This window comes from Staurois parvus, unplaced genomic scaffold (assembly GCF_062004578.1).
Source record: "Staurois parvus isolate SC_StPar_1 unplaced genomic scaffold, SC_StPar_1.0 ptg000166l, whole genome shotgun sequence".
Lineage (NCBI taxonomy): Eukaryota > Metazoa > Chordata > Amphibia > Anura > Ranidae > Staurois > Staurois parvus.
In genome coordinates, this window is record NW_028317962.1 from 5,338,234 (window position 1) to 5,359,718 (window position 21,485).

At 41.3% G+C, this 21,485-nt stretch overlaps 1 protein-coding gene across 2 annotated transcripts in view; it reads left to right on the forward strand.

Annotated features, from left to right (window-relative positions):
* The first annotated feature begins 12,457 nt into the window (after window positions 1-12,457).
* TNR (tenascin R) overlaps window positions 12,458-21,485 on the forward strand; it is a 667,948-nt gene continuing 658,920 nt past the window's right edge. For both annotated transcript variants that reach the window (XM_089676333.1, XM_089676334.1), the window contains exon 1: window positions 12,458-12,762. The gene's annotated coding sequence lies outside the window, so the exon portion shown is untranslated. The remainder of the gene's footprint in view (window positions 12,763-21,485) is intronic.

The window sequence follows — 21,485 nt, forward strand, 5'->3', positions numbered from 1 at the left end:
GCCCTTATCTTCTACGGAGTTCTTTGTGCGTAATGCTGCGACTGTAGGCTGCAAAAACAGTATTTGCTGCCTGGATATGCACAATCGCATAGATCTAAAGGATAAGCTAGATGTAAGTAGAGATGAGTATCTTATTTCAACTAATAACAAACTTGTTCTATCATTACTACTGTCTCATTTTAACCAGCTACAAGCAATAATTTAACGTATAACTTCCAGGTGAATAATCTTCACTGATGAGCTCAAAGAAGCTCAGCTTAGTTTTCTATGAGCTGAAATAATGTGTTATCCCTGCATTATTACTGACATTTCCATGCTGTTTCTAAATTTGCTGCCTTCTATTCATACATTATAGTAGGGGATGGGAGGATTTATACAGAAGCACATTAATAAGCACTGTTGAGGGAATTTAAATACACTTAAAGAGCCACTACACATAAAAGTGATTTTATAGATATAGGTGGAGCCTGATGAGCTGAATTCATCTCTGTCTTCTTGGATATTCTAACAGAGAGGTCTCTGTCCTACAATGATTCATGATGCTGGTTTCTTAATACTAAAAACATAACAGGGAGCAAGGGAAGCCCTCACATTGGCCACAGCTGTGCAGTCCCAAGAACTAACACACAAACATTTTCCCCCTAGATATTTCAGACCATTAGGTGGTTTCATTCTACAGCATCTACCAAATACAGAAATATCAGTTTTGAATGAACAGAACTTTTATTTAATCTAGTCCTGTATTAGCATAAGATGGATGGTGGACATGCAAGTGTGATCCTTTCATCCAACTCTTTTTCCACACATGCATACTAGTATAACTCAAACATGCTTGAGAAGGCAGCGAGCACATCTGTCTTATTTATATCTAACAAAAAATAAAGATTAGATAAAAGCATTTACCTCACATCTCGAATATCCCCTACTCCTCATAAAGTGAACTTATGGCCAGGATATGGACATTCAAGTATTTGTATATTTGTAACCTCTTGCCAACCACGTAAGGCATATGTGCAGTGGTAGAAAGGATTGGCCTTAACACCCACATTGAGCACATATGTGTTAATGGCTGTCGAGGTTTCTGTGCTGAAACCATGCTCATTGCACCCTCCCAGCACAGTGACCACGCTGTCACAGACAGCTCCTGTTCTCTGTTTATGATAGGGAGGTGGTAAGATGGACTCCTGATCTTGTGACCACTATGAATGCCAATCACAGTGATCATGATTCGGAAGTATGTCACAATTCCTGGCGTTCAAATGATTGTCAAGGCCAAAGGTTTTTTACCTTAATGCTTTCAGTGGTTTTGCATGCAGTTCTCCACCAGTCATCCCTTATACTCACCTTAGCCTGATCTTGATCCATGAGAACACTCTCCCTCCCTCTTTATTGACTCATAGACAGCTAATGGCTCCCATTGCTGTCAATCCTATATCCTACAGCAGGGGGCAGGGCTGAGCTGTGTTCTGTGTGTCAATGGACACATACAGCTAGCTTGGGAGCCAGAATGCACAAGTGCCCCATAGGAAGTGGCTTGCTATGGGCATTTGGTGGAGGGGTGGGGCTAGGAGCGCCGGTGGGGGACCAGAGAAGAGAAGGATCAGAGCAGCTCTGTGCAAACCCGTTTCACAGAGTAGGTAAGTATAACCAGGGGCGGAATGACCATTTGGAAACTCGGGCACTGCCCGAGGGCCCGGGGTCAGTAGAGGGCTCCATGAGATGCCCCTGGTACCTTTTTCATAGGCTTTTTTGAATTTGGGCAAGGACACAGGGGCCCCATGATCCCCTATTGCCTGGGGGCCCATGAGTTGTCAGTCCGCCCCTGAGTATAACATATTTGCTGTTTTAAAAAAAATTACTTTATAATCTCTTTAAGACCCAGTTAATAGGCCACTGGGACAGAGTGGGAATGGGCTAACAAACAGAAAATGAGCTACCTTCAGCAACTGCAGACACTGTGGAGAAATTCATCCTCAAAGTTCTCAGCATCCCCCTCAGAGAACCTGCTCTGTGTACATTTAGTGTTTCTCAACCAGGGTTCTGTGGAATGCTTGGGCTTCTCCAGAGGTTGCTAAAGGGTTCCTCAAGCAATGTCTGCCTTTCAGTAAAATAACCTATGACAACAATTATGATGATTTGGCTATCTGTAAGGGCCAATGAACACAAATGTAAGAAGCATTCTTCCTAGTGACCATCACACTGATGTAACATGAGCTATAGATATTGAACTTCTTACTAGGCGTTCCCTGAGACTAAAAATATGTTATATGCTAAAAAAAAAGTTACAGAAAAACTGAGATTAGAAGGAGGAATGTCTGCCAGGTCACTGCTGGGAGTGAGGAGCAGGGTGAGCTTCAAATACAACTTTACTGCTTCTATTGTGAACTTGAGGATAAATTACTCCACAGTGCCTGCAGCTACAAAGTTCAGCAAGGGCTTGTGGTAAAGTTAACTCACTGCTCATTGAGAACATGCAAATGCCTGACTGTCCATAGTATGGCACAGATTCACTAATAAGCATGATCAGTCAGTTACAAATAGGGAAACATATCAATTGCATAACACAGCAAAGCAAGTGCTAAAAAGGTGCAATGACAGCTAAATTACATTATTGCAACTTGATTATGAGTTCCACTCTCTGCTGTTTTAAAGTGTTACCATTACAGATTGAGAGCCATTAGTACCAATCGTTGATCAAGTTTCTGTTTTGAGTGAAAATCTCATCTTTATAAAATCTGTCTAATCTACAGTGGTAATTCTGTCGCAGATCTGTGCAAAGTGGTCTCATTGAGCGTTGCGTAGACTTTTTCAATGAAGTGGCAGCCTATTTTTGCATATAATTGTATTGTGAATAATTTTATTTGAACTAGGCAATTCAATTATTTTAAATTGTTTATTTTTATTTTTTTGCTGGTTAAATGTTGCAATAGTTTAATAATAGGAGAGCCCCTAGTTTTTAAGAAGCTCAGAGTAAAGCTGTTTGCTAAGCTGGTCTAGATTTAACACCGCTACTTTTGTCCATAATCTCTACCCAGTTCCCCTGTCAATCTTTCTGAGGTGTAACAAATGCTGCATTGTATAAAAGATTGGCTTTGTATATCTAGATAGAATTGCATACCTTGAGATTAAAAAAAATGGCAGAAAATGGGTATTATCAGATTTTTTTAAGGACTATTGATATGAAAAGAAAATCAGGCACAAACCCTGAGTTCATGTACTGTACAAGGGGTAAATGAATGCATATACGTAATAACTGCCACACATTTTTCTGGACACATGAACAACAAATCCCGCCTGGGAGGTCTCTTTCTGATGCATTTCAGTCAAGGACAGACTTAAAGAATATGTGAACCCAACATTTCATATTCCTGATATGTGTCTGTTGTATCATGTACTTGTATGAAAAAAATATCCAGTTCTATTTGCTTTGCATCCTTTGTGAGAAATCCCTGGTGCCTCCGCCAGTCCCTCTGCTTTAGTATTACAAACTGATGACACTAGGTAAGAGAGCACAGTGTGGCAAGTTCCCTAGGTACTCAGCCTGCTATCCTCCAATGATCAGACTTGTCCTGACATGCACCCCCCCCCGCACAGTCATTCACTGGAAAGTCCAGTGTGCTGCTGTTTCTCATCCCCCAGCTCTCTGAGTTCCTTATGCAGCAGAGAACAGAGGATATGGGAATGTGTATATCTATACACAAATGTTTTGCCTTTCAGTTTTATTTTATACTGAATGGGATACTTTACAATGTGAGAGCTCACATATACCTCAATCATGTCTATGTGGAGATGTTGTAAAGCCCATTTCTAGTACAGCAGGAATCAAAGGAACAGTAAGTGAAGGAAAATCTCCCCTGGAAGATCAGAGACAGCAATATAAGACTGACAGAAATTATTAAGTAGAACTAAAGTCAAAGATTTTTCATTTTGGGTAGAATAAGGGAGGGTTATAACCCATAATCTGTGATTACCCATTGGGGTGATTTCCCATCACTTCCTGTCCCATGGCCAAAACAGGAAGCAAGAGAAAATCCCTCCAAAGTGAGGGAATCTCTGGTTGTCACTGGGTTCACCAGAATTGGTTTCCCCTTTAGAAGATTTCCCCTCTGTTTCTGTGATGGTGACAACCCAAAATGTAGTATTTTCTTTCACTTTAACTGGAAGTAACCAAGACAAATAGAGAGGGTGATCAGGGACACAGACCATAAACCTGACAGAAGTTCTAATCCTCCTCCACTCCAAAACTAAAAAAAAAGTTTTGCATTTAATCCTTCCCTATATTAAAAATATATATAAGGTATAAATATTGTATATAAAAAAACAAAAAAAGTCCAATCTGTGGCACCTTGTAGATTTATTAAGAGAGTTAGAAACTCATCAAAATACAACAGTTTCGGTTCTGTCAAGATCCTTCATCAGGTATGACAAGCATCTTGACGGAAAAACTGTTGTATTTTGATGAGTTTTTGATGAGTAAATCTTCAATGTGCTGCAGACTGGATTTTTTTTTCTTTTTTCTATATATTAGAGTTTGGGTGATCTCCATTGTCTGCCTCGCACCTGATGGATTGAGTTCTATACTGGGTGTGTGCTGTCCTGATCACCATGTACAGTTGCAAGAAAAAGTATGTGAACCCCTTGGGATTACGTGGAGTTTTGCATGAATTGGGCATAAAATGTGCTCTGAACGTCATCTAAGTCACAACAATAGAAGAACACAGTCTGCTGAACATAATACTACACAAACATTAGATGTTGCCATGGTTTAACTGCACATAACATGTAAACATTCACAGTGCAGGGAGGAAAAAGTATGTGAACCTTTGGACTTAATAACTGGTTGACCCTCCTTTGGCAGCAATAACGTCATCCAAACGTTTCCTGTAGTTGCAGATCAGACCTGCACAACGATCTGGAGTAATTTTGGACCACTCTTTTTCACAAAACTGTTTCAGTGTAGCAATATTCTTGGGATGTCTGGTGTGAATCGCTCTCTTAAGGTCATGCCACAGCATTTCAATCGGGTTGAGGTCAGGACTCTGACTGGGCCACTCCAGAAGGCGTATTCTGTGCTGTTGCAGCCATTGTTTTGTTGAATTACTTGTATGCTTTGGGTCATTGTCCTGTTGCATCACCCATCCTCTGCGGAGCTTCAGTTGGCGGACAGATGGTCGTACGTTTTCCTGCAGAATGTCTTGATAAACTCATTCATTCGTAAATTCATTTTCCCTCAATGACAACAATCCGTCCAGGCCATGAGGCAGCAAAGCAGCCCCAAACCATGATGCTCCCTCCGCCATGTTTTACAGTGGGGATGAGGTTTTGATGTTGGTGTGTTGTGCCTTTTTTTCTCCACACATAGTGTTGTGTGTTCTTCTCAAACAACTCAATCTTGGTTTCATCTGTCCACAGTATATTTTGCCAGTAGTGCTGTGGAACATCCAGGTGCTCTTTTGCAAACTTCAAACATGCTGCAATATTCTTTTTGGACAGCAATGGCTTCCTTCGTGGTGTCCTCTCATGTACTCCATTCTTGTTTAATGTTTTCCTTATTGTAGATGTGTCAACAAAAATGTTAGCATGTGCCAGAGATTTCTGTAGGTCTTTAGCTGACACTCTGGGATTCTTCTTTACCTCATGCAGCATTCTGCGCTGTGCTCTTGCAGTCATTTTTACAGGACGCCCACGCCTAGGGAGAGTAGCAACAGTGCTAAACTTTCTCCATTTGTAGACAGTCTGTCTTACCGTGGACACATGAACATCAAGGCTTTTGGAGATACTTTTGTAACCCTTTCCAGCTTCATGCAAGTCAACTATTCTTGATCGTAGGTCTTCTGAGAGCTCTTTTCTGCGAGGCATGGTTCACATCAGACAGTGCTTCTTGAAACCAATAAACCCAAAACAGGTGTGTGTTTTTTAAGGGCAGGACAGCTGTCAGCAACACATCCAATATCATCACACTGATTGGAGTCAAGGTTGGCTCACTCCTGGCTCCAATTAGCTCTGGGAGAAGTCATTAAGCTAGGGCTTCACATACTTTTTCCTCCCTGCACTGTGAATGTTTACATGTTATGTGCAATTAAACCATGGCAACATCTTATGTTTGTGTAGTATTATGTTCAGCAGACTGTGTTCTTCTATTGTTGTGACTTAGATGACGTTCAGAGCACATTTTATGCCCAATTCATGCACAACTCCACGTAATCCCAAGGGGTTCACATACTTTTTCTTGCAACTGTATATATGTACTGTATATTGTAAGACTTTATTATGATCTGATGATACTCAATCCCTGGCAATGTCATCAGTATCATACTTTGCACCACTGACTTAAACAGAACACCCCTCCTTATTCTTAATAAAGACCTATAGAAGACAGGGCGAATGTTCTATTATAGGGAGGGATTCTCATGGGTGGTATATCATGAGGCTGTAAGTGACAAGATCCAGGGTGAATAAAAAACCAGGACTCATCCTTCAGTAATATGTCAGGTGTGAATGTCTCATTCCATAAATAGCTTTCCTAGCCAGGCAGCATATGTGACACAATGGGGATCTTACACAAAGTTCCCTGCTGACAGCTGTTCTGTATTCTCACCATTACTTAATGCTTTGCCAAGGTAAAGTGGGGCAACCTGGTATGTAAAAAGGAAAGTGCATTAAAGAAAAGAAAATCATGTTTGCTGTAATTCACTAAATTGCTACATTTAGCTAAGAAGAAATGTGCAGAAAACACCAACTAAACTGAGCTGGCTTCTGACTGGTCGCTGTGGGTAAGTGAACATCCTGCATCTAATATGTTGTTTCTCACAGTTTTTGTAGATGTAAAATTTTACTGTTGTGCTGCGGCTTAGCCTAGAGAAAGTTCATAATTCCTATGAATAACCTCACCTTACCAAGTGAAGATGCATTGACGTAAATGACAGTGATTTATACAGGATCAGCAGCACAATCAACACATTCTTATTTAGGGCCCGTTCGCATTAAGCGATTTGGAATTCTGGGCAGTCTAGCAGAGATTCCAAATCATGGCAAAACACGCAACGCACGTTTGAATGCCATTATTCTTAATGGCTCCCCATACGCTGTGTGATTCTGCAACGATTGTCACGCGGCAAAACATGCATTTAAAAATCGTGCTCAGCTTAACGCCTAAAAAGGAGCAGGAGCTTCTTTTGGGTGACAAATGGGCTGTCATATGCGCAACATGCAGAAATACATGTAAACTGCGCTTTCAAGATCGCAAGCCGGAACGCTCATTCCTGCAATGCAATATCTGAACTGGGCCTTAGGGATTGTCTGCTTTCTGATGTATCCAATTGCCCTTGTATTTCTTAAAGTGTATCTCAAGCCAAAACCAATTTTTTGTAGTTTCAATAGGGTTAGGAATGGTTATTTGTCAGGTCCAGGCAGATTAAAAAGATGCATTTTAAAAGACACAATGCAGTTTTGTATTCATTAATACGAATCACTACATGTTTGTTTTTTTAAAGCATACAGTGTAAGTACTTGAATTAACTTGGTATCAGCCTCTTGCAGTCCTTATACAGCAAACTTCAGATTGTGGGAGGAAGAAACAGAACAAGGAAGCAATCTATTCATGTGTTGATTAAAATCATGCTGATAGGAGGAGGAAGCAGAGTGAAAGAGATATGAGCATCACTACGCTGCTTCTCCTTCACTGTCTGGTAATAGCTTAGGGGTGGGTACATGACTGGAATAGTGCCAGTGGATGCTTAGCCTGGGTTTGCACTGATGCTGTGTGGAATTCACACCAGTTTCCACGCGATTTCCGCATCGCATCATAATCGAACCCCGTGCATGCGAAACACTGCGGGTGTGTATTTAAAGTTAACAACACCCCAAAATTGGTTTGCAAAACTCAGTGCAATGTGCAGCATTGGATCACATGGGTGTGGACACTCATACAATCCGATTCTGATGCTGACAAAAAAAAGGATCCTGCACTATTTTGGTGTGGATGCAGTGCGATTTGAGCCATACAAACTGTATGGCTCAAATTGCACCGCACAGAAATTGCATGTGATTCGCACAAGAATGCGGTGCGGTTCCCGTGCAAATCACATGCGATGGGCTTATTGTCAAACCAGAAGATTCAGAACATCTGTTGGTAATTAAGTGCTGCGGAGCACAGCTCTGCATTGGAGATTAGTACTGCAGCGAAAACTGTTTTTTTTTTTTCACTTTATCTTTTTAATTGACTTATATTGTGCTCCTTCAAAACAACCACACTGTCTTATTCCAGAGCAGCCTGTATTTTTCTTGTGGTTACCTATGGGTTTCTTTTTGTATCCCAAACAATTCTTCTGGAAGTTGTGGCTGCAATCTTTCTTGGTCTACCTGACCTTGGCTTGGTATCAAGAGATCCCCGAACTTTCCACTTCTTAATAGGTGATTTAACAGGACTGATTGGCATATTCAAGGCTTTGGACATCTTTATATGTCCTTTTCCATCTTTATAAAGTTCCATTACCTTGTTACGCAGGACTTTTGATAGTTCTTTTCTGATCCCCTTGGCTCAGTATCTAGCCTAGTCAGTGCTTCCACGTAAGAGCTAAAAAACTCATTGACTACAGTATTTATACACTGACACTAATTGCAATTTAAAAAGCCACAGATGTGGGACATTAACCTCTAATTGGCATTTTAACCCATGTGTGTCAGCCTGTGTGTCTGTACCAAGGCCAAACATTCCAGGGTATGTAAACGTTTGATCATGGCCATTTGGGTGATTTCTGTTATCATTATGATTTAAAAAGGAGCCAATAAACTATTTGATAATAAATGGCTTCATATGATCATCATCCTTCAATAAAAGAGCATTTTTTTGGCATAATCAGTCATATTTTCAATATCAATGCCAAAATTTCACAATTTCTGCCAGGGTATGTAAACTTTTGAGCACAACTGTATACACACACACTATTTTTTTAAATACTGGAGTTCTGCTTTAAAACCCCTCACAGAGGCACAATGGTAAGTAAGAGGGAATCTCTTCTAGACAGTTGTCACTTAAAGGTCTCCATTGTAAGATCTAACTGATCTTTCTGCACCTATGACAATTCTAGAATTTTGGATTTCCCATCACTTTCTGTATCAAAGACATTGAATACCAAAACAAATAGAGAATGTGAATAGGTAAATGGCCAGACACAGACAGTGATAAAGAAAACATGTAAGGGATTTTAACACTTCCCTCATCTATTCAAAAAAAAAAAAAGAAAAAGAAAAAAAACTTTTTGGCTTTACATACGCTTTAGTGGTAAAGAAGGTTCCACATTATATATACAAGCTATTTCGTAACCTAATGAGGACCTTTGATTGTGTTCTACTTTCATGGTGGTGGGCAGACAGCTTGAGCAAGTTATGGCTCGTAGCTTTGAGAGTCTTGCATTCCCTCTTTCCCAATAACTTTAACAATTTCCAGATCGCAGAAACACGGGGGAGATTTAACCACAGCTGTGATATCACAGACCACTAATCAATCAATATCCTGGCCAAAGCAAATTTTATGGTTTCAGAACATTGTTAGGCAATGGAGTAACACAAGGCAGAGCTGACCAGATTGTTCTAAGGCTGCAACTAGGTATAACTAATAGAAACAGTTTATCTCATACTTCATTATGACTTCAGCTGGATGGACATACACACACACACTGAAATTCCCTTTATGGGTTGGTTCACACCATGCCCACACATGAATCTCCCAGGAAAGCATTGTGAGATTCATACCGCACGCAAAACACACTACATTTGCAATCTGCAGCGGGTGTTAGTACAAAGTTAGCAACACCCCCAAATGCAGATTGCACATGCAGTGCGATTTCCCACACCAGATTATATGGTACTTTTGTACCATGCAATCCAGTTGCAGTGTGTTTTGAAAAGTAGTGCAAGCACTACTTTTGGTGCAGTGCGATTTTAGCCCATTCACAATGAACTGAATGGACTGCATGTGAATTGCACAGCAGCGCACAGCATGTTCCTGTGTGGCTCATATGTGGGTATGGTGTGAACCAGCCATGAAAATAGAATTCCACCCTTCTGGTCATGTTTCATGTTAAACCCACATTTGGGGTGTAACATGAACTGTGCAGTCCCTTACTCCCAAAACACCACCCCCACCCCACTTACAGAAACTGGGGGTTCTTCCTCCTGCTGGCTCCTGTCCTTATTTGGTCCCCGCACAGCCATGTCATTCATTCACAGGAATCTGTAGCAGAGGGAGTTGAAGTTTTCAATGGAACAGAGGTGTGGTGAAGTAGCCTCACTTGTAGTCCACTAATACTTTCTCCAGCCCCATAACTGAAGGTCCATACCTCAGTACGGACCTGCAGCTGAAGGAATAGTCTGCAGGAGACAGAGCATTGCACCTGCAATCCACTGATCACAGTTGCAATGCTTTGCAGGGTCCAAGGCAAAATAAATAAATAAATAAAAAAATAAATAAAAACAACACATTCACATTTTCCATTAATTAATATAGTTTCCTTTGTTATTTTTTTCAGAAGGTGGAGTTAGAATTTAAAGTGGTGCAAAAAGCAGAAATGTTCTGCAAATTCTGTGAAGCACACAAACCAGATTTCCCCTATAATCAGTTTAGTACAGAATGCTATGTGCTAGTGTAGATTGCATTGCTTGCTGCTGCTTTCTTAGAGCTTCCGCATTTTTTTTCAAGGAATCCAAGGCATTCTCTGATTGGAAAAGGTGAAAAGACGGGGAAGTGATGCCATGATCTCCACCTCATCCATCCAGAAAACACCTTGCATTAGTCGAGAACAATACCAGGCATTCTGTGAATGGTGTCCATGGAGAGCAAGCAACCTCCTGTAGTTACTATGCAGAAGGGCAGCTGCTAGGTATAGGACTTGGAAGAAATCAGTGATCACTGTAGTCGCAGTGACTACTACAATGATTCTCCAAGTCCACAGTGGTCCCACAGGTATGATATATGCATACGTACATTGGTCGAAGCTAGACCAATGTAACCATGCAATAAAATCCATAGCTGGGTGGCAGCTCTAAAGCTTAACTTCAGAAAACTTGAAAATTCTCTTTTGCAGTAGGACTGCATCCACACTGCTTGTTCAGGGTGCATAGGAAAACAAAAATTACTTGCTTGATCCTCTACCCTTTTGCCCTGCAGTGTCTTCTACCCCCATGCTCTGTTGATCTATGGTCCTGATGCCATCAAGACTGAAGAAAAGTCTCTAGCCTTGCAGTGGACACAGGGACACCGAGGGACAGTCCACTGCTGGAGCATTATGGAGTGGAGGATCAGTAAATAAAACTACTTTTAGGGCTAATTTACTGATTGGGAGGCGCTAAAAGCCAATGGTTGAGCTGTGTTTTCACTGCCCCTCAACTGCTCCCCAGGCAGTGGACAGGGGTGTACACATTTTGTAGCTGTGATGTCTTGCTTCGTGGCCTCGTCAGGAATTACACCACCTGTCCGCCTGCTAAGCATGACCCATTCAAGTGAATGGGGCTGTGCTGCAACCACCCACAACATGCATAGTTGTGGTGTAGTTGCTGGTATTTAGGGAGTTAATCCAGGGGGTCAAAAGGCTATACTATGCCTTCTCATTGCCTGTCAGCATGTCGCTATTAGGAGAGGAAAGCTGGTGTAAATGTGCCCTTATGCAGGCCATACGTAGGTCGAATTCCAAAATAATTTTCATTGGAAAATTGTAGCTAAGAATTTTTGTTTGAATTTTACACCATCTCTGGACTGCAGCAACGGACGATTTTTGTGCTACCATCGAATATGTGTGATCTGGTATGTTGGAAATTTTTTTAAAAACTAAAACATTTCTAATCAATGATGGGAGAATTGTGTGAGAAATATAATCAAAAAAGAAATGAGTATGAAAGAAAAGAAGATTCCCATCCATCAAAATTATTTTTTTTAGCAACATGAAGTAAAATCAAAGGCTTGGTTAGTCAAATTTCTAAATCAATGGTGGCATAATTGGATTACAAAATGCATGAAATTCCCAATAAAGAAAATATGTTCGGAATTCGACCCATGTATGGCTTGCTTTACTCTCTCCTATAATAAATGAGCAGTTAACCCTTTCAGTGAAGGTGCATCCCCACTGCAAGGAAGAATTGTCAGATTTACTGGATCTGGACTTTAAATAGTTAAAGAGGGGGGGGGGCAATAACATGGCAACAAGTCACAATATAATTACAAGTGGTCTGCTATACATCATAAAACTCATGCAAATATTTTTTCTTTCTGAACGAAGAAAATCAGCCTTCAAACGTGTTGTTAATATTTCCAGCTATAGGTGGAGGATTTCTATAGCATAGCCCAGGGTTCTGCAGCCACCTGCTATGCAGTCTAGATTTGTTTTCTGGGGGTCAGTGCTCTAATCCTCCTGACAACTACACCCCCCCTTGTATGTTTTTGTCCACTAGGGGGCCATGCTAGACTGAGCAGAGCTGTCGGCTGTAGAAGGAGAAGGAATATGAGAGCTCCGGGTCTGTGCACTCCTCTGATAGAGCCTAGCAGGGACAGCTCCGGGTGCACAGTGTTCTAGAGGCAGTCTGAGCCCAGCAAGCCGGCAACACAGGCACAGCCAAGGCTATCAGAGGAGCTGGGCTGTCCCCAGCAGAGGACAGGGGACTGGAGCCTCCTTCTTCTGCAGGATTGTGCTGAAGCTGCTGAACAAGCCCAATATTCTGGTGTCAGAACCAGCGCTCCAGCCATCCCACAGCAAAGACCCTTCCAGCCGGGTGAGTTTCTCTACTTCTCCGCCTGCTTGTGTTTCAGCACCTTGGAGAGCGCGCAGAGAGATCAGCACCTTGGACAGTGCACAGGGCGATCAGCACCTTGGACAGTGCGCGCTCCTATTACCGGCACAGTCCCCAATTACCGCATGTACATACAAGGCAACGTGCGCTCCAGCGCTGCCCTCCTCCTCAGGCTTGCCGTCCTGAAAGAAAGGACTTCCACTTTAACAATGCCATGTAAAGTTCTAGGAGGGGAGGTGTAGTGCTGGCACTGCTGCAAGGTGGCTGGGTGACAGAGCATTTATAGCCATACTAAACACAAAATCAAAAATCGAATCAGTTACAATTGTCCTGTTCTTAGATTTGATGCCTGCATTAGTTCTCTTTTTTATTTCTTTGCTTGCACCTGGTGATCTAACCAGTAAAGTCTGGTATTTTGCAATTTTGTTTTATTTTGTAACTTCCTTTAACAGACCAAGTTGTCCAGCAAAAGTGTTAGAGGGTTGAGACAAACCATTTCACACTGACAAGGGTGCTTACAATGGTCAGCTTTTATTCGTTTTAAACTTGTATTGCAAAAGGAAAAGAAAAATGTGGCTGTAGCTGCTTGTAGAGTGTTAGCTGGAGTATGGCTTTGATTTGTTAGTCCAGTCCATCCAAAGCTAGGTGCACACCTGTGAACAAGGGCGGACTGACCATTTGGAAACTCAGGCACTGCCCGAGGGCCCGGGGTCAGTGGGGGGCCCCATGAGATGCCCCTGGTACCTTTTTCATAGGCTTTTTTGAGTTTTTGCAAGGACACAGGGGCCCCATTATCCCCTATTGCCCGGGGGCCCCATGAGTTGTCAGTCCGCCCCTGCCTGTGAATAGCCCATTCAACTCAATGGGGTTCCCTATGCACAGAAACACACAGAAGGAAGTCCTATTTTTTTTTTTAAATCGTGCAACACCGAGTCGCATGGTGGTACGCAAAAACGTGCTGTGTTTGCGTATGCATGGGGATGGCATTAAGAATGAATGGCACCCTACTCGCCTGCTAAATAGCAGTGCATTTTGCTTGGGGGGACGGGAACGCACGTGACTTTGTGAGTGGTCTTGACCAGCACAAGTGTGTACCTAGCTACTGCTTACAACACTACCTTCCCCCCAGGACTGACAGTGCTGCTATCCAAAGGTGTCTCCTGAGCTCCTCCATCCACAGTCAAGACACCCTTGGACAGGAGTGCTGCTGGCCAGATCACAAGGTAAAAATAAAGAAAGAAAAGCCTTAAAAGAGAAAAACTAATGCAGCCACCATATTTAAGGATTGGTAAGCTGCAATAAAATATATTTTTGCTTTTGGGTTTAATACGCTTTAATCTGTATACATGGCTATTACACCTTTATTAGGTTGAAGAAAACTGGAATTGTGCTAACTGTATAGCATCTGGCGGTTATTCTTTTGATTGATCATGCTTATGTGACTGTCCTCTATGGTATCAGTGGAAGGGATGTACATTTCTTTTAACCTTTGAAGGATTTCTGAAACTTTGGAAATTATCCGCCAGCCTCTTTTGCCTCTGTAACTCCAAACATTAATACAAGCATATGTTGTGCGCTTACGTTTCTCCCTGCTTTCGGGCTATACGAGGGGAGGAAAAATAGAAACCAATTTAATACAGAGATAGCTTGCAGCAGCAGCAGTTGAAGCAGTGTTTAATATTGATCCATGCTTCTACAAAATGTTATTCTGATAGAGAGGATGAAAAGACTACTCTTCACAGTGTGCCTTTTTCATATTTATATATTTTCATAGTGAGTTGCCTTAGTCCCTTTCTCAGTGGATAAAATGATTTCTGGAGCACCATTGAGTTGCTTCAGCAAATCACTCCAAAGTCCTTCTCCAGCTTCTTCTACCAACGCAGAATAACTTAATCACGGCACAGTTCAGCCTTTCAGGTCTAGCATTAATAAACACACACACGCGCCATGAGCATAGATCATCAGGTCAGGTGCTAGACTCTCGTCTGTAAAGTTAGGAGAAGATAAGCTTGGGGACTAGTAAATGGGACCATGGTTCATTTCGGGACAAATCTATAAAAAAAAAAATGTTGAGTCTTATACCTTTTGCTGTGGGCTATTTTGTTGATTTCAATAATTAGTGCATCTTTACTTTGTTTTGCTGTTATCTGGAAAACTTTCTATAAGAACAGAATTGAAATCTTGCTCTTCAAAAAGTCTTATCTATGTACAGATGATTGTTTAATGCAGCCTTTCTCAACCAGGGTTCCATGGAACGCAAAGAGGTTGAGAGGGGTTCCTTGAGCAATAAGCAATTTGAGCAAATGAGTAACCACTGACAACAATAGTCTTTTTAGTTATCTTCCCAATGACCACAAAGGTGCATTCTTCACAGTGACCATCACACTAATGTACCATGAACTGTAGATATAGTACGGTAGTTATTTGCAAGTGTTCCCTAAGCATAGGAAGTTACTTATCCATGTTAAAAAGGTTGAGAAAGGCTGGTTTAATGTGTTTAGCCATTTCAGGTTGAGGTAGGCTCACTGGTGGCTGGCTACATTTTTCAATGGGAATACTGTACAGGAGTCAGTTTTGTAGGAATAGATTTATTCCCACAATAACCTTATCTTAATTGTTATCAGTTCCTAAATCTTTATATTAAAAAGTCAACAGCTACAAATACTGTAACTGCTGACTTTTAATATAAGTACACTTACCTGTCCAGGGATACAGCGCTGTCCTCACCTGAGCCTATTCTTCAATCAACTTTGGGTCCAGGAGCCAGCATTTTAACTAAGGGAAACTGACAGTGAAGCCCTGTGGCTTCACATCTGGTTTTCCACTGCGCGCATGTGAGCCGCACTGGGCTTTGGGAATGACATCACATGCCTGACAAAGGGGTCCTGCGTGGCTTCGAAACATTGCATTTGTATATTTGTGATGTGATCTTTCTGCACTAAAAGACTTTTGGACTACAATTGGAGATCCTTGGTGTGCTGGCGAATATGAGCATTTATCTGTAATGTCTCCAGTAACCAGCTGGTAGTCGCTGCAGCACCCGCTATTGATGAGCCCTGTTTCCAGGAACTTGTGTGATGAGAATATAGACAGGGCTTTGTGAATGGTCCCGCAGTCTTCTGGGACCTGTGATGTGTCCCAGAAGGCTGGGGGGGGATGGAACTTCTGCTCGGATCCCAGAAGTGAGAGCAAGTACCTGTCAAAAACAGTTACCCACTCTCCAAAAAGTGCCAAACGTTAAAAAGGAGGAGGCAAATAAGCAGAACTTCCCCTTTTAGATGAAGTTCCGCTTTAAGTATTAATAATTGGTAGTTATTGCTTTATTAGCATATCAAGTTGTAATTGAGGTTTACAGGCAAACTGTGGGTCTGTTTTCTTTTACACCCATCATATTTTATGACACTCTTGACTGTGTATGCAAATGAACACCTGCATACACATTGTGTATTCTGAGGTGAGTGGGGGAAGGGAGCACTAAGATGCCTCTACCCTGTGTGCATTTGGGGATGGACCCTCGGCAATGGGGGTTAGTAGAAGGTCCACATGGAGGTGGTGTCCAAGTCCATCTTTAGTGGGGGCTTGAAGTAGTATGGACTTGTCAGAGGAGGCAGCCGGCTGTAAGAGCTTCTAGATACTCCTAATGCAGGTAGAGAAGAGAGACCGCAGCGCCACTCATAGTGTAGAAGGTTAAAATCAGGCAGATTTAATGGTAAAATTGCACTCACATAGATAGGTAACAGGTAGGAATGTCAAGTGATAGAGGTCCAGTGGGAGCATCAGGTCCTTTGGCCACTCTCTGGGTGTTTTCCCCCACTCCAGTTGTGTCCAGGGCTTGGGGAGTAGCAGAGGGGCGCAGGGAGGCTCACAGGGAAGATGTCACCGCATGGACTGGGTTTCTAAGATGGCGCACGTTCGGAGCATGCTCAATCCTTCGTCAGGCCGACCTACCTATGTGAGTACAATATTACCATTAAATCTGCCTGATTTTAACCTTCTACACTTAGAGTGGCGCTGCCGTCTCTCTTCTCTACATGCACATTGGGTACACTGTACATTACATGTATTTATGGAAGCTTTTCTGACATTATTGTAATAGAATTAGGTCTATACATATATTTCCATTACATTGTATCAGATGTGATTACACCTACGCTTCCAGAAATAGTACATTGTAAATCTTAGAGCTGAAGTTTAGCTAAAAAAAAATCCCTACAGCTTTAGTCACATCACTTGTAATGAAGTATGTCCCGCGTTGTGCAAGCAGCTGAATTTTGGTGAAACCATCACTGAAGGGATGCCCTGTCTTCTTCCTGTCTCAGAACTTCCAGTGCTGCAGTTGTTAACAGCTTCAAATTTTCAGGCAGAACAGCAGTACAGATGGTCTGACGGGGACATGACCCTTCCTTTTTCCTCCTTCATTAAGAAAAGTTCTTTCATTGATTGCACTGCTTGCAACATGATCTGTGAATAGGAGAGAGAATATTGTGACTGATCAGACTCTCCCTCATTCACGGATCACAGTGTAATCAATGAAAGCACTTTTCTCAATCAAAGAGGAGGAAGAAAGAGGTGCCGTACTGCTGTTCTGCCTGTTGACCCGAAGCTGTTAACCATTGCAGTGACAGAAGGTCACAGACAGGAAGAGGACAGGGCATCCCTGCATTGAAGATATCTTGAGAATCCAGCTGCCTGTACAACATGGGACATTAGAGGTAAGTAATTTGGCAAAATCTTTTTTTTGTTAGCTAAACTTTAGCTGTATAAAATGTGTAAGATGTCTTTTCACTTTAAGAAACACTTTTCTTTTAAACTTTCACAGTGAAACACTGTTTAGGATCTTAGCAGAAACTCAAGTGTTTGCACAAGTTAATGAGATCATATAACATTTAGAATGTCATAGAATCCATCTGTGTTCATATACATGGCATGAACTGCAATCTAGAAATGATAGGACTATAATAAATAGTAGGAAAGCAGATGTTACAAAAGCTATAAGAAACATGCAGCAATGCATGGAAGCCAATTAGAATGAATACCAACTGATCTACAATAAACTGAAACCTGTTTGGTTTCCATGGGTTACCGCACACAGTGATCATACCTTATGCTGCTATATTAAATATGCTCTGCTCCATATTGGGTATTACACAGATAGTTAAACATAACAGAAGTAATATCCTCTCCCATAAATATTATCGGAACCAAGCAAATATTTCTTGTGTGTTTTCATGCTCGGCATAACAGGATAATGTTCTTCACAGCCATCATTTAGACTTCATGGCACCACTGGATGGGGTCATCAAGTAACATATATTATTTCTAGTATAAACTGGTTTAAGGAAGGAATGGTGTGCAGTCAGTAGCAGCTGGATGCTCATTTCTGATATAAATATTTAGCAGCAGTAATGGGAAGCATGTCACAGTAGCATATATTATACACTCTCCCCTTGGAACTTATAGTTTACATAAGTGGCAATTTAGCAAACTCTGGAATTATAGATCTATTCTAGCAACTGGTGGTATCTACAGCTACCATGTAAGATACTCAATCATGAAATGCCACGTGTCAGTCTTGAAACCTTCTGCTTAATCTATAATCTATAAAAATTGATATAATGGATCAATTAATCTAAAAAATGAATCAAGAGATGAAAGATGTTTAACCTTTTGTCAGCTGATGTGCCATAATTTAACATAAAAGTAGTAGGCATTATTTATACTCTGGAAGTATAGTGCTGAAATTCTCTTTACAGTCATAATTTATGTGTTTAAAGGTTCACTATCACAAAAAAAAATAATCATTGTATTCTGGCAGTTGCGATCAGTTAATACATGCAATGACAATAAACAGCATATTCATTATTTTTACATTTCACATGACTTTTTTTAATTATAGTTTTCTCCACATTTACATTCAGAGCAAGATGTTCAGCAAAAGTGCTAGGGTTTGAGAAAAACTTTAATGCTATCAGTGATATTTCCAATTGTTGAATTTTGTTCACAAGGTTTACACTAGGTTGACACCAATGCATTTGCTACAGCAATTGTTTGCACAGGCTTAGCAGCCCATTCATTTAAATCAACTGTTGTGCCTGTGGGAAACGGAAGGAAAAGGTCCCTGCACCTTTTTAAAAAGACAGCAGAAGGGAAATCTCATGGTGCTGTTGCACCATGTGATTTCCTGTACCCAAAAATGCTCTGCGCGTTGAGATGCATCGGGGTGCCATTAAGAATGAATGGCAGTCCTCCGCATCTGCAATGGAGCACAGCATTTTGGCTGCGGTTGGTTGTGGGAATAGGTGTTATTTACATGCTATCCCACACCCGCAACCACCCACAACCACCCACAACAGTGTGAACCTAGCCTTAAAGTAGATCTAAAGCCAAATCTCATATGAGCTTGAGTATGTTAATGTAATTAACTATTATGGAAAGAACAGCTGTTGGTCCTAAAATGAAGGTCTTCCTTCAGGTACTTCCTGATATGGAGTGACAACTGTCTCCCAATTGTGCTTTTGTGTTGTTACCCTGTAATTTGCACTCCTGGTGATGATGGCAAGGAGCATGCCTGACATACAGTGAGGGTTATTTATTAAAACTGGAAAGTGTAGAATCTGGTGCAACTCTGCATATTAACCAATCAGCTTCCAGGTTTTATTTCCAAAGCTTAACTGAACAAGGTGAAGTTAGAAGCTGATTGGCTACTATGCACTAGATTCTCAGTGCACCAGTTTTAGTAAATCATCCCCACAGTGTGTTTCCCGAGTGCAAAACTTACATGAATGGAAAATGCATCATGCGGGTACAGAAGCATTGGCGTTTACATACGTACAGGAGCATATAGCCATTCACTTCTATGGCCAGCCCTTCACCTCACCTGCTGCATCACAGGCATGGGAAAATGTCTGGGATGTTACACAAGGCATATGTTATGCCTGCAGATGTCCATATGCATGAGGTCTTAGGCTCCTTAACACAGGCAGTGTATACAGGACAGCTCTGAATTTCTGACATGATCAGCTGGCATTTTTTTTTTATTACACTTATGGATCTAAAACAAAACATTTTCATCACTTTATTTAGCAGACAAGCAACAGGGAGGAAACAGGAGGTGGTTGTTGTTAAGGTTTACATACACTTTAATCCTATGTTATCAGAATACAATGTTTTTACAACCGTGGTTCTTTAATGAAAGTATTTACTGTCCGCAATAACTGCTTTGGCTGCATGGTGCCTTATTAAAGGTGAATTGTGCACCTCTCTTGAGCCACTAATTGAAGAGCACCGCACTTGACAATAATGGGAACAGAGCTAGTACCACATACAGCAGCAATGTCTTCACAGCATGCATTAGTATGGCTCATGTCCTGGTAAAACCAACTTGCACTTACATACTGCAAAGCAGATCAATATTTGGAGGCTGTAGGGAATGGGATTAATGTTACATTTCAACTTGCTACAGATCTAAAAACTGAACCTTTGCAATACATAGATGGAAACATTTTGCTACGTAAAGGATTGGTAATTCTGTGCAGCCTGTATTGTGATCCTATGCTAGACAGAACAGCCTTCCTCTGAAAATGCTATTTACTGGTCTGTTACTCTGATTATCTGGCTACAATAGTTTATTGGGGTTGATTTACTAAAGGTGATTACGCTGTTAACCTTGCAAGGTCAGTTGCACTTTGCATGATAATTTAGTGAATGTGGTGAAATTTCGCAACAAAAATAAACAGAATTTGTGCTTGCACATGATTGGAAGTCAGCAGAGCTGTACCTCATTCTCTAAGATTTGGGGAAAATTCCCTTGCAAAGTGGACAGTTTGTCTTTAGTAAATCAACTCCAGAATGAATATACAGATCAGGAAAATCATGAAGAGTCGTCCTCTGCACACTTTTTCCAGTTCAATGGCACAAAAGGCCTGACTGACTAAACCATATGTGTGTATGCTGTCACATCAATGTGTCTGTGGAGTAGTTTGAACAACCCATCTGTTAAGCATATATATGCCAAAGTCACTAACAATGTACTTTGCTGTGAGGTGCATACTACTATTCAAACATATGCCAGCTAAGGGTTGGCATACCTATATTAAAAATTGGATTTTTGGTAACATTTTAGTGGTTACATATTTGCCATCTGTTGGCTCTTTTGCATTCACACTACTAAAATTAAAAATGCTATAGTCCATGCTGTGTATGAAGAACAAAAGTACACATTCATGCCACATAATACACATGCACAGAAATACAGGCTTTAACCAAGGTACACAATTTGGTGTGCTGCTGCTTGTCATTGGATGTTCCAAGTACAAATACCCATACATAGGCTGCCTTATGTGCACCAGTAGCATGGTGCACTGATCTTTTAGACCTGTTAAATTGTTTGCCACATGTCCATTTTATCTTAGTGAGTAACACTGCACTTTTTGCCCACAATTGCACCACAACCAGGTACAATACATTTGCGGAGCTTACCATTTACTTTAATGTGTAGCATTTAGCTGGCTTACCACCCATTGATCACTACATGTTGGGTAAACTTTGCTAAGGGTGTGAAGAATCACAGCCACGGCATGTAAATATCCATTCCCCTGCCTACTGCAGCCTAAAGGAGGAGGGGGGGAGGGGCTGGTTGGAAGGCAGCAAAAATGCAGCTCAACCACACATTTTTGCAGCCCACCAACTGCACATCTAAATGAAGC